General features: G+C 42.1%; 1 long non-coding RNA gene across 3 annotated transcripts in view; it reads left to right on the top strand.

The window, feature by feature from the left end:
* The window catches only part of LOC133613301 (uncharacterized), a 136,057-nt gene that overhangs the window by 13,319 nt on the left and 106,160 nt on the right, over positions 1 to 16,578 (top strand). For all 3 annotated transcript variants that reach the window (XR_009816432.1, XR_009816433.1, XR_012050789.1), the window contains one exon: positions 9,477 to 9,587. This is a non-coding gene — a long non-coding RNA (uncharacterized lncRNA). The remainder of the gene's footprint in view (positions 1 to 9,476; positions 9,588 to 16,578) is intronic.

Here is a 16,578-nt window from a genome sequence, read left to right as displayed (position 1 = left end):
ACGGACATAAAATAATTAGTTTTCATTAACCACACGCAAAGACACTTGAAAGGTGTGTTATTGTTTGTGCTATGGCGCCGTCTTTTGGACGAGTTTGCTCGCTGCAGGTGCTGCTGCGTGTTTCTTGCTGTGTTGATGGTTGCCTCGTCATTTTGTTGGTGTGGCACCGAACGGAGATGTTGACATGCGGAGTTTCAAGCACCCTTCACTCTCTAGCGGGTTTTAGCTTAATTGAACGGATTTGTTACGGTGTCCGGCAAATAGCCGTTTATTCTAGACTTTCACACTATTATGTTAGATCCACTATGGACTGGACTCTCACTATTATGTTAAATCCACTATGGACTGGACTCTCACACTATTATGTTAGATCCACTATGGACTGGACTCTCACTATTATGTTAGATCCACTATGGATTGGACTCTCACTATTATGCTAGATCCACTATGGACTGGACTCTCACTATTATGTTAGATCCACTATGGACTGGACTCTCACTATTATGTTAGATCCACTATGGACTGGACTCTCACTATTATGTTAAATCCACTATGGACTGGACTCTCACACTATTATGTTAGATCCACTATGGACTGGACTCTCACTATTATGTTAGATCCACTATGGATTGGACTCTCACTATTATGCTAGATCCACTATGGACTGGACTCTCACTATTATGTTAGATCCACTATGGACTGGACTCTCACTATTATGTTAAATCCACTATGGACTGGACTCTCACACTATTATGCTAGATCCACTATGGACTGGACTCTCACTATTATGCTAGATCCACTATGGACTGGACTCTCACACTATTATGTTAGATCCACTATGGACTGGACTCTCACTATTATGTTAGATCCACTATGGACTGGACTCTCACTATTATGCTAGATCCACTATGGACTGGACTCTCACACTATTATGTTAGATCCACTATGGACTGGACTCTCACACTATTATGTTAGATCCACTATGGACTGGACTCTCACTATTATGTTACATCCACTATGGACTGGACTCTCACTATTATGTTAGATCCACTATGAACTGGACTCTCACATTATTATGTTAGATCCACTATGGACTGGCCTCTCACTATTATGTTAGATCCTCTATGGACTGGACTCTCACACTATTATGTTAGATCCACTATGGACTGGACTCTCACTATTATGTTAGATCCACTATGGACTGGACTCTTACTATTATGTTAGATCCACTATGGACTGGACTCTCACACTATTATGTTTTTATCATACGGTGTTGATGTGGAAATGTTTGCTACAACATTTTGTTGGTGTGGCACCGAACAGAGATGTTGACATGCGGAGTTTCAAGCACTCTTCATTTTCTTGCGGGTGACTTTTCAAATGATGCTACATATTAGCAGTGCTGCTACTTTTTGTAGCAACGCTTTTGCCCCACACTTGGTAAATGACAGTTGTCTGTTCGACATATTCCCACTTGAAGCCAAACCACCGCCAGACGGTGGACCCCCTGCTGTTTTTCTTGGGAATTAATTATTCTTCCTTCATTTGTTACCAGATTTGAACCTTCTTTCTCTTGTATTACCACTACAGCTAACGTTACCCATGCTGCTACCTCTCTGCTCCGCGAGGGCGTATACGTATGTGACGTATGTAAGAAGGTGCGCTTGTTTTATGTCTCTGTGAGAAGGAGAGACAAGAAAGAGTGAGAAGAGCCTGCAGCTAAAAGCAACAGCGTGAGAACGTATACTCCAATATCACCATATACCGTATTTTCCGCACTATTAGCCGCACCTAAAAACCACAAATTTACTCAAAAGCTGACAGTGCGGCTTATAACCCGGTGCGCTTTATATATGGATTAATATTAAGATTCATTTTCATAAAGTTTCGGTCTCGCAACTACGGTAAACAGCCGCCATCTTTTTTCCCCGTAGAAGAGGAAGTGCTTCTTCTTCTACGCAAGCAACCGCCAAGGTAAGCACCCGCCCCCATAGAACAGGAAGCGCTTCTTCTTCTACTGTAAGCAACCACCCGCCCGCGTAGAAGAAGAAGAAGAAGAAGAAGCGCGCGGATACTACGTTTCATTTCCTTTGTGTGTTTACATCTGTAAAGACCACAAAATGGCTCCTACTAAGCGACAGGTTTCCGGTTCATGAAAAGACGCAATCTCTCCATCCGCACACGGACTACTATTTCACAGCAACTGCCTAAAGACTTTCAAGAAAAGCTGGCTACTTTCCGTGCATATTGTAAAAACAAGATAGCTGAAAAAAAGATCCGGCCAGAGAACATTATCAACATGGACGAGGTTCCACTGACTTTTGATATTCCTGTGAACCGCACTGTGGATACAACGGGAGCACGTACGGTGAATATTCGCACCACAGGGAATGAGAAGTCATCCTTCACTGTGGTTCTAGCTTGCCATGCTAATGGCCAGAAACTTCCACCCATGGTGACATTCAAAAGGAAGACCTTGCCAAAAGAGACCTTTCCAGCCGGCGTCATCATAAAAGCTAACTCGAAGGGATGGATGGATGAAGAAAAGATGAGCGAGTGGTTAAGGGAAGTTTAAGTTTACGCGAAGAGGCCGGGTGGCTTTTTTCACGCAGCTCCGTCCATGTTGATATACGACTCCATGCGCGCCCACATCACGCTGGTTTTTAATATATTATTAAAGTTTGACTGACCTATCTGACTGTTTTTTTGACATTCCTTTAGCGCAGTTAGATGCGGCTTATAACACGGGGCGGCTTATAGGTGGACAAAGTTTTGAAATATGCCGTTCATTGAAGGCGCGGCTTATAACCCAGGGCGCCTTATGGTGCGGAAAATACGGTAGTCATTTTCTATATCGCACAGAGACAAACCTGCGATATATATCGAGTATATCGATATATCGCCCAGCCCTACAGGCAAGGAACGACGAATGTCACCGAGCAAGTGAGGGGTCAAAAGCTTGAACCCAATTGCCACAGTGCTCCTGATTTTTAGTAGGTGAATGTTCAATTGTAGTCAGAGAAAAGTTGCACATTTTCACTCGGTCAGGTGAAACTCATACAATGGTAAAAACGTCCATTCATGTCAGCAATTTAACCTCAAATGTGAAACTAAAATACATTTATTACATGCAAAGTGAGATTGGTCCAGACTTTGTTGTAATATTGATGATCATGGCTTACAGTTTTTGAAAACCCCACATTTTCTTCGGTTTTCTATTCAAGGTTTTCATAAGCTGTAAGCCATAATCATCACAATTATATCAAAAGAAGGCTTGAAATATCTTGTGTTGCTTTGGGGTTACCATGACAACAACAGAGCTGCATTTCAGCTTATTACTTATCTGACTTTTACCCTGACTGAGCCTGCTCTTGTTTATTGGGTACAATTTTACGTGCTTTCAAGTACAAATCAGGGAATAAATCTGCCAGGACTGCAAAATACCTCATGAGTACACATTTATAGATTCTCCTGGATATTATTGTATTATTCACAATTAATATTTGAATATGTTATTAAAAAAATGTAAAAATAAGAAATCAACCTAAAGGCAATTTAATAATTTATTTATAGTCCACATTTAACATTTATTTATTTGAATTATTTATGCTTTAATATTTTGTGGTAATAAAATGTGTTTAACTAGGGGACGGCGTGGCGCCATTGGGAGAGTGGCCGTTAGGGGTGTGGGAAAAAATCGATTCGAATTTGAATCACGATTCTCACGTTGTGCGATTCAGAATCGATTCTCATTTTTAAAAAATCGATTTTTATTTTTTTTATTTTTTTTATTTTTTCATTTTTTTTTTTTCATTTTTCTTTTTTTTTTCATTAATCAATCCAACAAAACAATACACAGCAATACCATAACAATGCAATCCAATTCCAAAACGAGCCTGCTCTTGTTTATTGGGTACAATTTTACGTGCTTTCAAGTACAAATCAGGGAATAAATCTGCCAGGACTGAAAAATACCTCATTTTAGTACACATTTATAGATTCTCCTGAATATTATTGTATTATTCACAATAAATATTTGAATGTTATTAAAAACATTTAAAAATAAGAAAACATCCTAAAGGCAATTTAATAATTTATTTATAGTCCACATTTAACATTTATTTATTTGAATTATTTATGCTTTGATATTTTGTGGTAAAAAAATGTGTTTAACTAGGGCAGGGGTCGGCAACCCGCGGCTCCGGAGCCGCATGCGGCTCTTTGATCACTCTGATGCGGCTCAGCAGCTTACTTTCTGAACCCCCCAATTTTCCCGTGAGACTTCCGGATTTCAGTGCCTCTCGCAGAAAACTCCCGGGATTAATATTCACCGATTTTCACCCTTACGGCTATAATAAGGGTGTGCCATGATGGTACGACATTTGGCGCTCTCTACAATCTGTATTAACAGCATGCCAGCCCAACACTTCTTATACAATATACATCTTCTGCTTGCACACGTACGTGACAGCAATGCATACTTGGTCAACAGCCACACAGGTTACACTGACGGTGACCATATAAAACAACTTTAACACTCTTACTAATAATGCGCCACACTTTGAACCAAAACCAAACAAGAATGACAAACACATTTCGGGAGAACATCTGCACCTTAACACAACATAAACACAACAGAACAAACACCCAGAATCCCATGCAGTTCGACTCTTCCGGGCTACATTATACACCCCTGCTACCACCAAACCCCGCCCCCACCCCAACCCTGCTCCCTCACACATCAACCCCCCCCTCTGTGCGTCGGTTGAGGTGGGCGGGGTTTGGTAGCGGGGGTGTATAATGTAGCCCGGAAGAGTCAGGGCTGCATGGGATTCTGGGTGTTTGTTCTGTTGTGTTCATGCTGGTTTATACATAGCACAAAGCAAAAAAAAAACTTTGTATGCAGTGTTATTTCATTTCAAATTTAAAAAAATGTATGCGGCTCCCATTGTTTTCTGTAATTTGCGAAACTGTTCAAAATGGCTCTTTGACTGGTAAAGGTTGCCGACCCCTGGACTAGGGGACCGCGTGGCGCCGTCGGGAGAGTGGCCGTTAGGGGTGTGGGAAAAAAAATCGTTTCGAATTCGAATCACGATTCTCACGTTGTGCGATTCAGAATCGATTCTCATTTTTTTAAAAATCGATTTTTTATTTTTATTAAATTTTTTATTTTTTTCATTTTTCATTTTTTTTTAATTAATCAATCCAACAAAACAATACACAGCAATACCATAACAATGCAATCCAATTCCAAAAGCAAAGCCGAGCCAGCAACACTCAGAACTGCAATAAACAGAGCAATTGAGAGGAGACACAAACAACACCCATACTTGCCAACCCTCCCGAATTTTCCGGGAGACTCCCGAAATTCAGCGCCTCTCCCGAAAACCTCCCGGGACAAATATTCTCCCGAAAATCTCCCGATTTTCAGCCGGAGCTGGAGGCCACGCCCCCTCCAGCTCCATGCGGACCTGAGTGAGGACAACCTTTTTTTTTTATGACGGGAGGACAACAGGGTGACAAGAACTAAATCATCCAGACTAGAGATAAATTGTATTATTATGTTTATCTTACCTAAAAATAAATATATTTATTAATTACAAAAAAAACCTAAATACATTTTTACTATATTTTGCTAAAAACATCAAAATTAATTGTATTTTTTCTGACTCCTTATTACATCCAGCCATAGAATTATACATTAAAATAAACATATTTGAAATAATTAATTTTAATTATCATCTTCCGCTTGATTGTAGCTGAGATAGGCTCCAGCGCCCCCCGCGACCCCAAAAGGGATAAGCGGTAGAAAAATGGACGGATGGATAATAATTCATTTAAAATTACTATATAATTCATTTAAAATGACCGTATTTAATTATTAAAATAATTGCTTGTTTATCAACAACTTTAGCATTTTATTCATCACATTTTGAAGCTCTCAGAAGCCAAGTTATGTTATATTCCTTAATATTTATTTATGCAAGTTTGAAGTATCAATTATCTAAACACAGTTTTGTTTGCATATTTTCAGGATGTATATATATATATATATGAAATACTTGACTTGGTGAATTCTAGCTGTCAATATACTCCTCCCCTCTTAACCACGCCCCCGCCCACAACCACGCCCCCGTCCCACCCCCACACCCGACCACACCCCCCACCCCCACCCCTCACCTCCCGAAATCGGAGGTCTCAAGTAGGGCTGCAGCTAACGATTATTTTTCTATCGATTAATCCATAGATTATTTTTTGATTAATCGGTTAATCTATAGATTATTTTTTTCGATTAATCTATAGATTATTTTTCCTTTTACCGATTTTTTTTTACATTTAAAATGAAGAGGAAAAAATAAATGTAGGCCAGTTTTTCAAAAGGCATGGCTTTTATTTACAAAAAAAAAAAGTATGGCCACTCAGTCAACATTGACAACAACATATTCTGTAACAATGTAAACATTTAAAACTTTTAACATTTAACAAAATTAAAAGTAGCTTATTTGCTTTTTAATGTGCAAATATAAAAGTAAACATCCAGTGCAAATCTTAATATTCTGGAATAGTATAAGCATTTAAAAAGTAAAAGTATTGCTTATTTTGCTTTAAAATGTGCAAAAATAAAGATAAACATCCAATACAAAAAAGTGCAAAACGGAAATATTCTGTAACAAGTGTAAACATTTCAACAAAAGTAAAAGTATTGCTTATTTGCTAAAATGTGCACAAATAAAGATAAACATCCAATACAAAAAAGTGCAAAACGAAATATTCTGTAACAACAGTGTAAACATTTCAACAAAAGTAAAAGTATTGCTTATTTTGCTTAATAACACAACAATGATAGTATGATTAAAGTGAAAGTTAATTGTTGGTTTGTACATAGTATATGTAACTGTTAATGTTGTAAAAGGTATTTGCACAACTAGTTAACGTTAGCGTTAAAGAGGAGCGCGTCTTTGTAAACACTGAACAGGCACGCCAAACGCGCCTCTCAGAGCGAAACAGTGTTTTAGTTTATGAATTTACAACGCAGATACAAATGACACATTCATGTTTTTGTGTAATAATGACAACGTATACGCACGCGGACGATTGACTTGTTGATGGTGATGGCAAGAACGCTGTCGGGGGTTTTCTTTTCAAATGTTCGTTCATAGCCGTTGTGCTGCTATGATAGGCCATTTCCGCTCGACACAGTGTGCATACAACAACATTATTAGGCCGTTTATTGAAATACTCCCACACTTTTGACGACTTTTGGCGTGCTTTTTTCCCCTCGCTCGTATCGTCTACTTTGCGCTCCGCCATGACAATAGTGTGACGTAAATATGCGACACGCCGACGCACAAAAACGGCGTCGACGTATTTACGTAACCGATGACGTCGACTACGTCGACGCGTCGTTTCAGCCTTAAGTGTGTGCCTTTCTTGCTTTACAGCTATGCTGTTTTTATGCTGTTTGTTACTTATGTATGTTATGTTGCAGCTATTTAAAATAGTTTTGTCAATTTGTTCTGGCCAGAAACAAATTGGCCTTTGTAACATATCTTTGTCTTTGTGTGTTGTATGTAGACCACATGGCTTAGCAGAGTTCAGTGATGCAAATGCATGTCAAGTTGATCAACACATTGTATTATTCTCCAGTGCAATAACAGTACTAAAATTAAGGCTAAAAGGGCATTACCGTATTTTCCGCACCATAAGGCGCCCTGGGTTATAAGCCGCGCCTTCAATGAACGGCATATTTCAAAACTTTGTCCACCTATAAGACGCCCCGTGTTATAAGCCGCATCTAACTGCGCTAAAGGAATGTCAAAAAAAACAGTCAGATAGGTCAGTCAAACTTTAATAATATATTAAAAACCAGCGTGATGTGGGCGTGCATGGAGTCGTATATCAACATGGACGGAGCTGCGTGAAAAAAGCCACCCGGCCTCTTCGCGTAAACTTACCTTAACCACTCGCTCACCTTTTCTTCATCCATCCATCCCTTCGAGTTAGCTTTTATGATGACGCCGGCTGGAAAGGTCTCTTTTGGCAAGGTCTTCCTTTTGAATATCACCATGGGTGGAAGTTTCTGGCCATTAGCATGGCAAGCTAGAACCACAGTGAAGGATGACTTCTCATTCCCTGTGGTGCGAATATTCACCGTACGTGCTCCCGTTGTATCCACAGTGCGGTTCACAGGAATATCAAAAGTCAGTGGAACCTCGTCCATGTTGATAATGTTCTCTGGCCGGATCTTTTTTTCCAGCTATCTTGTTTTTACAATATGCACGGAAAGTAGCCAGCTTTTCTTGAAAGTCTTTAGGCAGTTGCTGTGAAATAGTAGTCCGTGTGCGGATGGAGAGATTGCGTCTTTTCATGAACCGGAAACCTGTCGCTTAGTAGGAGCCATTTTGTGGTCTTTACAGATGTAAACACACAAAGGAAATGGAACGTAATATCCGCGCGCTTCTTCTTCTTCTACGCGGGCGGGTGGTTGCTTACAGTAGAAGAAGAAGCGCTTCCTGTTCTATGGGGGCGGGTGCCTTGGCGGTTGCTTTGCGTAGAAGAAGAAGCACTTCCTCTTCTACGGGGAAAAAAGATGGCGGCTGTTTACCGTAGTTGCGAGACCTAAACTTTATGAAAATGAATCGTAATATTAATCGATATATAAAGCGCACCGGGTTATAAGGCGCACTGTCAGCTTTTGAGTAAATTTGTGGTTTTTAGGTGCGGCTAATAGTGTGGAAAATACGGTATTTGCAAAAAAAAAAAAAAAAAGTTTATCAGTTTGAACATCAAATATGTTGTCTTTGTAGTGCATTCAACTGAATATGGGTTGAAAAGGATTTGCAAATCATTGTATTCCGTTTATATTTACATCTAACACAATTTCCCAACTCATATGGAAACGGGGTTTGTACTTGAAGGTATATGGTGTGAATATTTGTAACGTTGCCACGTTGACATCCATGTACTTATATTGTTGCTTTTAATGGATAAGATAAAAGGCTTAACTCCAGCCGCTCCCTCAGTTACAGAACCCAGCCGCTCCCTCAGTAACAGAAGCAAAGGAAAGAATGAAAGAGGCTGTGAAGGCCTTCGTTTATCCATCAATATCATACTCGGAACTCCCGCTTTCTTCCTCCCCCAGCGTCTTTTTTGATGTCGGCCTCACTTTATCAGTAAACACTTGTTCTCTCCTCCCATCTAGCCGGGTGACTAGAGGACTCCAAATAATGCAATTAAACACTGACCGCAGGGTTCAGTGCTGCTTATCAATACACCCGGCAGGGGGGCCCCGAGAAAGTCTCGAACCAGGGGCGTCGCCTGTCTACTGCGAAGAGACCAAGCCTTTTATTAGGACACTTCTCAAAAAAAAAAGACTTTTCTGGAAATTAAACTGAAGAGGCTGGTGCTTCTACAAACAGGGGAAACGAAAGAAAGACCAGCTAATTGTCACATTCTGCTTATCTTTTTGTCCTCAGGTGCTCCACAGGGGGGGGGGCGAGGACATGTGAGGACCACCTCTGACACGTAACGCAGCTGGCCTTGTTCACAAAGACAACTGGACCTCAAATCTTCCTCCAGAACTTGCAGTGAGTGCATATTCAATTATAGATTATAGCATTAAAGCAACACGTACTAACAGCTTCAAAACTGTAGAAAATTACATTCCAGTACTTTATCTTCAGGTGTGAGCATAAAAAAAGTACAATAACAAGCCAATATTATATAATAATCAATATATAACAAATCTGTTGGATATTTTAAAATGTGATAAGCATTTATAATCTCAGAACAACTATAGCACTGATGGACCACACTGCAAAAAAGTGCAATCTAAGTAAGATGAAATATGTCAAATAAGGGTGATATTTGCTTATTTTCTGTCTGATAAGATCATTCTTCTCACTAAGCAGATTTTATGTTAGAGTGTTTTACTTGTTTTAAGTGTCCTAAATGATCTCAGTAAGATATTACAGCTTGTTGCTGAGATTTGATGACCTATATTGAGTAAAACATGCTTGAAACTAGGTTAGGGTTAAGGTTAGGGTTAGGGTTAGGCATAAAGAAAAAGAGTTGGTTAGGGTTAGGGTTGGGTTTGGGATTGGGGTTGGGGTTGGGGTTAGGCATAAAGAAAAATAGTTGGTTAGGGTTAGGGCTAGGGTTAGGTTTTAGGGTTAGGGTTAGTTTTGGGGTTAGGCATAAAGAAAACGAGTTGGTTAGGGCTAGGGTTAGGGTTTAGGGTTAGGGTTAAGGTTAGGGTTAGGCATAAAGGAAAAGAGTTGGTTAGGGTTAGGGTTGGGTTTGGGGTTGGGGTTAGGGTTCGGGTTAGGGTTAGGGTTAGGCATAAAGAAAAAGAGTTGGTTAGGGTTAGGGTTGGGTTTGGGATTGGGGTTGGGGTTAGGGTTAGGCATAAAGAAAAAGAGTTGGTTAGGGTTGGGTTTGGGGTTAGAGCTAAGGTTAGGGTTAGGGTTAGGCATAAAGAAAAATAGTTGGTTGGGGTTAGGGTTAGGGTTAAGGTTAGGGTTAGGGTTAGGCATAAAGAAAAATAGTTGGTTAGGGTTGGGTTTGGAGTTGGGGTTAGGGTTAGGGTTAGGCATAAAGAAAAAGAGTTGGTTAGGGTTAGGGTTGGGTTTGGGGTTGGGCATAAAGAAAAAGAGTTGGTTAGGGTTGGGTTTGGGGTTAGGGTTAGGGTTAGGGTTAAGGTTAGGGTTAGGGTTAGGCATAAAGAAAAAGAGTTGGTTGGGGTTGGGTTTGGGGTTGGGGTTGGGGTTAGGGTTAGGCATAAAGAAAAATAGTTGGTTGGGTTTGGAGTTGGGGTTGGGGTTAGGTTTAGGGTTAGGGTTAGGCATAAAGAACAAGAGTTGGTTAGGGTTAGGGCTCGGGTTAGGCTTAGGGTTAGGGTTGGGGTTGGGGTTAGGGTTAGGCATAAAGAAAAATAGTTGGTTAGGGTTAGGGCTAGGGTTAGGGTTTAGGGTTAGGGTTAGTTTTGGGGTTAGGCATAAAGAAAACGAGTTGGTTAGGGTTAGGGCTAGGGTTAGGGTTAGGGTTTAGGGTTAAGGTTAGGGTTAGGCATAAAGAAAAAGAGTTGGTTAGGGTTAGGGTTGGGTTTGGGGTTGGGGTTAGGGTTCGGGTTAGGGTTAGGGTTAGGCATAAAGAAAAAGAGTTGTAGGGTTAGGGTTGGGTTTGGGATTGGGGTTGGGGTTAGGGTTAGGCATAAAGAAAAATAGTTGGTTAGGGTTAGGGCTAGGGTTAGGGTTAGTTTTGGGGTTAGGGTTAGTTTTGGGGTTAGGCATAAAGAAAACGAGTTGGTTAGGGTTAGGGCTAGGGTTAGGGTTAAGGTTAGGGTTAGGCATAAAGAAAAATAGTTGGTTAGGGTTGGGTTTGGAGTTGGGGTTAGGGTTAGGGTTAGGCATAAAGGAAAATAGTTGGTCAGGGTTAGGGTTGGGTTTGGGGTTAGGGTTAGGTTTAGGGTTAGGGTTAGGCATAAAGAACAAGGGTTGTTTAGGGTTAGGGCTCGGGTTGGGGTTAGGTTTAGGGTTAGGCTTAGGGTTAGGGTTGGGGTTGGGGTTAGGGTTAGTTTTGGGGTTAGGCATAAAGAAAACGAGTTGGTTAGGGTTAGGGCTAGGGTTAGGGTTAAGGTTTGGGTTAGGCATAAAGAAAAAGAGTTGGTTAGGGTTGGGTTTGGGGTTAGAGCTAAGGTTAGGGTTAGGGTTAGGCATAAAGAAAAATAGTTGGTTGGGGTTGGGTTTGGGGTTGGGGTTAGGGTTAGGGTTAAGGTTAGGGTTAGGGTTAGGCATAAAGAAAAATAGTTGGTTAGGGTTGGGTTTGGAGTTGGGGTTAGGGTTAGGGTTAGGCATAAAGAAAAAGAGTTGGTTAGGGTTAGGGTTAGGCATAAAGAAAAAGAGTTGGTTAGGGTTAGGGTTGGGTTTGGGGTTGGGCATAAAGAAAAAGAGTTGGTTAGGGTTGGGTTTGGGGTTAGGGTTAAGGTTAGGGTTAGGGTTAGGCATAAAGAAAAAGAGTTGGTTAGGGTTGGGTTTGGGGTTGGGGTTAGGGTTAGGCATAAAGAAAAATAGTTGGTTGGGTTTGGAGTTGGGGTTGGGGTTAGGTTTAGGGTTAGTGTTAGGCATAAAGAACAAGAGTTGGTTAGGGTTAGGGCTCGGGTTAGGCTTAGGGTTAGGCTTAGGGTTAGGGTTGGGGTTGGGGTTGGGGTTAGGGTTAGGCATAAAGAAAAAGAGTTGGTTAGGGTTGGGGTTAGGGTTAGGGCTAGGGTTAGGGTTAAGGTTAGGGTTAGGCATAAAGAAAAAGAGTTGTTTGGGGTTGGGGTTAGGGTTAAGGTTAGGGTTAGGCATAAAGAAAAATAGTTGGTTAGGGTTGGGTTTGGAGTTGGGGTTAGGGTTAGGCATAAAGAAAAAGAGTTGGTTAGGGTTGGGGTTGGGGTTAGGGTTAGGCATAAAGAAAAAGAGTTGGTTAGGGTTAGGGTTGGGGTTGGGGTTAGGGTTAGGTTTAGGGTTAGGGTTAGGCATAAAGAACAAGAGTTGGTTAGGGTTAGGGCTCGGGTTAGGGTTGGGTTAGGGTTAGGGTTAGGGTTAAAGAACAAGAGTTGGTTAGGGTTAGGGTTGGGGTTAGGGTTAAGGTTAGGGTTAGGCATAAAGAAAAAGAGTTGGTTAGGGTTGGGTTTGGGGCTAGGGTTAGGGCTAGGGTTAGGGTTAGGGTTAAGGTTAGGGTTAGGGTTAGGCATAAAGAAAAATTAGGGTTGGGTTTGGGGTTGGGGTTAGGGTTAGGGTTAAGGTTAGGGTTAGGCATAAAGAAAATAGTTGGTTAGGGTTAGGGTTAGGGTTAGGCATAAAGAAAAATAGTTGGTTAGGGTTGGGTTTGGAGTTGGGGTTAGGGTTAGGCATAAAGAAAAAGAGTTGGTTAGGGTTGGGTTTGGGGTTAGGGTTAGGCATAAAGAAAAAGAGTTGGTTAGGGTTAGGGTTGGGTTTGGGGTTAGGGTTCGGGTTAGGGTTAAGGTTAGGGTTAGGCATAAAGAAAAAGAGTTGGTTAGGGTTGGGTTTGGTGTTGGGGTTAGGGTTAGGGCTAGGGTTAGGGTTAGGGTTAAGGTTAGGCATGAAGAAAAAGAGTTGGTTAGGGTTGGGTTTGGGGTTAGGGTTAGGGTTAGGCATAAAGAAAAAAGTTGGTTAGGGTTAGGTTTAGGGTTAGGATTAGGCATAAAGCACAAGAATTGGTTAGGGTTAGGGCTTGGGTTGGGGTTAGGGTTAGGGTTTAGGGTTAGGGTTGGGGTTGGGGCTAGGGTTAAGGTTAGGGTTAGGGTTAGGCATAAAGGAAAATAGTTGGTTAGGGTTGGGTTTGGGGTTAGGGTTAGGGTTAGGGTTAGGCATAAAGAAAAAGAGTTGGTTAGGGTTGGGTTTGGAGTTGGGGTTAGGGTTAGGCATAAAGAAAAAGAGTTGGTTAGGGTTAGGGTTGGGGTTGGGGTTAGGGTTAGGTTTAGGGTTAGGGTTAGGCATAAAGAACAAGAGTTGGTTAGGGTTAGGGCTCGGGTTGGGGTTAGGGTTAGGGTTAGGGTTGGGTTAGGGTTAGGGTTAAAGAACAAGAGTTGGTTAGGGTTGGGGTTGGGGTTAGGGTTAAGGTTAGGGTTAGGCATAAAGAAAAGAGTTGGTTAGGGTTGGGTTTGGGGTTAGGGTTAGGGCTAGGGTTAGGGTTAAGGTTAGGGTTAGGGTTAGGCATAAAGAAAAATTAGGGTTGGGTTTGGGGTTGGGGTTAGGGTTAGGGTTAAGGTTAGGGTTAGGCATAAAGAAAAATAGTTGGTTAGGGTTAGGGTTAGGCATAAAGAAAAATAGTTGGTTAGGGTTGGGTTTGGAGTTGGGGTTAGGGTTAGGCATAAAGAAAAAGAGTTGGTTAGGGTTGGGTTTGGGGTTAGGGTTAGGCATTAAGAAAAAGAGTTGGTTAGGGTTAAGGTTAGGGTTGGGTTTGGGGTTGGGGTTAGGGTTCGGGTTAGGGTTAAGGTTAGGGTTAGGCATAAAGAAAAAGAGTTGGTTAGGGTTGGGTTTGGTGTTGGGGTTAGGGTTAGGGCTAGGGTTAGGGTTAGGGTTAAGGTTAGGCATGAAGAAAAAGAGTTGGTTAGGGTTGGGTTTGGGGTTAGGGTTAGGGTTAGGCATAAAGAAAAAAAGTTGGTTAGGGTTAGGGTTGGGTTTGGGGTTGGGGTTGGGGTTAGGGTTAGGTTTAGGGTTAGGATTAGGCATAAAGCACAAGAATTGGTTAGGGTTAGGGCTCGGGTTGGGGTTAGGGTTAGGGTTTAGGGTTAGGGTTGGGGTTGGGGCTAGGGTTAAGGTTAGGGTTAGGGTTAGGCATAAAGGAAAATAGTTGGTTAGGGTTGGGTTTGGGGTTAGGGTTAGGGTTAGGGTTAGGCATAAAGAAAAGAGTTGGTTAGGGTTGGGTTTGGAGTTGGGGTTAGGGTTAGGCATAAAGAAAAAGAGTTGGTTAGGGTTAGGGTTGGGGTTGGGGTTAGGGTTAGGTTTAGGGTTAGGGTTAGGCATAAAGAACAAGAGTTGGTTAGGGTTAGGGCTCGGGTTAGGGTTAGGGTTGGGTTAGGGTTAGGGTTAAAGAACAAGAGTTGGTTAGGGTTAGGGTTAGGGTTGGGGTTGGGGTTAGGGTTAAGGTTAGGCATAAAGAAAAAGAGTTGGTTAGGGTTGGGTTTGGGGTTAGGGTTAGGGCTAGGGTTAGGGTTAAGGTTAGGGTTAGGGTTAGGCATAAAGAAAAATTAGGGTTGGGTTTGGGGTTGGGGTTAGGGTTAGGGTTAAGGTTAGGGTTAGGCATAAAGAAAAATAGTTGGTTAGGGTTAGGGTTAGGCATAAAGAAAAATAGTTGGTTAGGGTTGGGTTTGGAGTTGGGGTTAGGGTTAGGCATAAAGAAAAAGAGTTGGTTGGGTTTGGGGTTAGGGTTAGGCATAAAGAAAAAGAGTTGGTTAGGGTTAGGGTTAGGGTTGGGTTTGGGGTTGGGGTTAGGGTTCGGGTTAGGGTTAAGGTTAGGGTTAGGCATAAAGAAAAAGAGTTGGTTAGGGTTGGGTTTGGTGTTGGGGTTAGGGTTAGGGCTAGGGTTAGGGTTAGGGTTAAGGTTAGGCATGAAGAAAAAGAGTTGGTTAGGGTTGGGTTTGGGGTTAGGGTTAGGGTTAGGCATAAAGAAAAAAAGTTGGTTAGGGTTAGGGTTGGGTTTGGGGTTGGGGTTAGGGTTAGGTTTAGGGTTAGGATTAGGCATAAAGCACAAGAATTGGTTAGGGTTAGGGCTCGGGTTGGGGTTAGGGTTAGGGTTTAGGGTTAGGGTTGGGGTTGGGGCTAGGGTTAAGGTTAGGGTTAGGGTTAGGCATAAAGGAAAATAGTTGGTTAGGGTTGGGTTTGGGGTTAGGGTTAGGGTTAGGGTTAGGCATAAAGAAAAAGAGTTGGTTAGGGTTGGGTTTGGAGTTGGGGTTAGGGTTAGGCATAAAGAAAAAGAGTTGGTTAGGGTTAGGGTTAGGTTTAGGGTTAGGCATAAAGAACAAGAGTTGGTTAGGGTTAGGGCTCGGGTTGGGGTTAGGGTTAGGGTTGGGTTAGGGTTAGGGTTAGGGTTAAAGAACAAGAGTTGGTTAGGGTTAGGGTTGGGGTTGGGGTTAGGGTTAAGGTTAGGGTTAGGCATAAAGAAAAAGAGTTGGTTAGGGTTGGGTTTGGGGTTAGGGTTAGGGCTAGGGTTAGGGTTAGGGTTAAGGTTAGGGTTAGGGTTAAGCATAAAGAAAAATTAGGGTTGGGTTTGGAGTTGGGGTTAGGGTTAGGGTTAAGGTTAGGGTTAGGCATAAAGTAAAATAGTTGGTTAGGGTTGGGTTTGGAGTTGGGGTTAGGGTTAGGCATAAAGAAAAAGAGTTGGTTAGGGTTGGGTTTGGGGTTAGGGTTAGGCATAAAGAAAAAGAGTTGGTTAGGGTTAGGGTTAGGGTTGGGTTTGGGGTTGGGTTTAGGGTTCGGGTTAGGGTTAAGGTTAGGGTTAGGCATAAAGAAAAAGAGTTGGTTAGGGTTGGGTTTGGTGTTGGGGTTAGGGTTAGGGCTAGGGTTAGGGTTAAGGTTAGGCATGAAGAAAAAGAGTTGGTTAGGGTTGGGTTTGGGGTTAGGGTTAGGGTTAGGCATAAAGAAAAAAAGTTGGTTAGGGTTAGGGTTGGGTTTGGGGTTGGGGTTAGGGTTAGGTTTAGGGTTAGGATTAGGCATAAAGCACAAGAATTGGTTAGGGTTAGGGCTCGGGTTAGGGTTAGGGTTTAGGGTTAGGGTTGGGGTTGGGGTTGGGGCTAGGTTTAAGGTTAGGGTTAGGGTTAGGCATAAAGGAAAATAGTTGGTTAGGGTTGGGTTTGGGGTTAGGGTTAGGGTTAGGGTTAGGCATAAAGAAAAAGGGTTGGTTAGGGTTGGGGTTGGGGTTAGGGTTAAGGTTAGGGTTAAGGTTAGGGTTAGGCATAAAGAAAAATAGTTGGTTAGGGTTGGGTTTGGAGTTGGGGTTAGGGTTAGGCATAAAGAAAAAGAGTTGGTTAGTGTTGGGGTTCGGGTTAGGGTTAAGGTTAGGGTTAGGCATAAA

Source organism: Nerophis lumbriciformis, linkage group LG13, assembly GCF_033978685.3.
Source record: "Nerophis lumbriciformis linkage group LG13, RoL_Nlum_v2.1, whole genome shotgun sequence".
In the NCBI taxonomy this organism is placed as follows: Eukaryota; Metazoa; Chordata; class Actinopteri; order Syngnathiformes; family Syngnathidae; genus Nerophis; species Nerophis lumbriciformis.
This window is presented reverse-complemented; position numbering and strand designations above follow the sequence as displayed.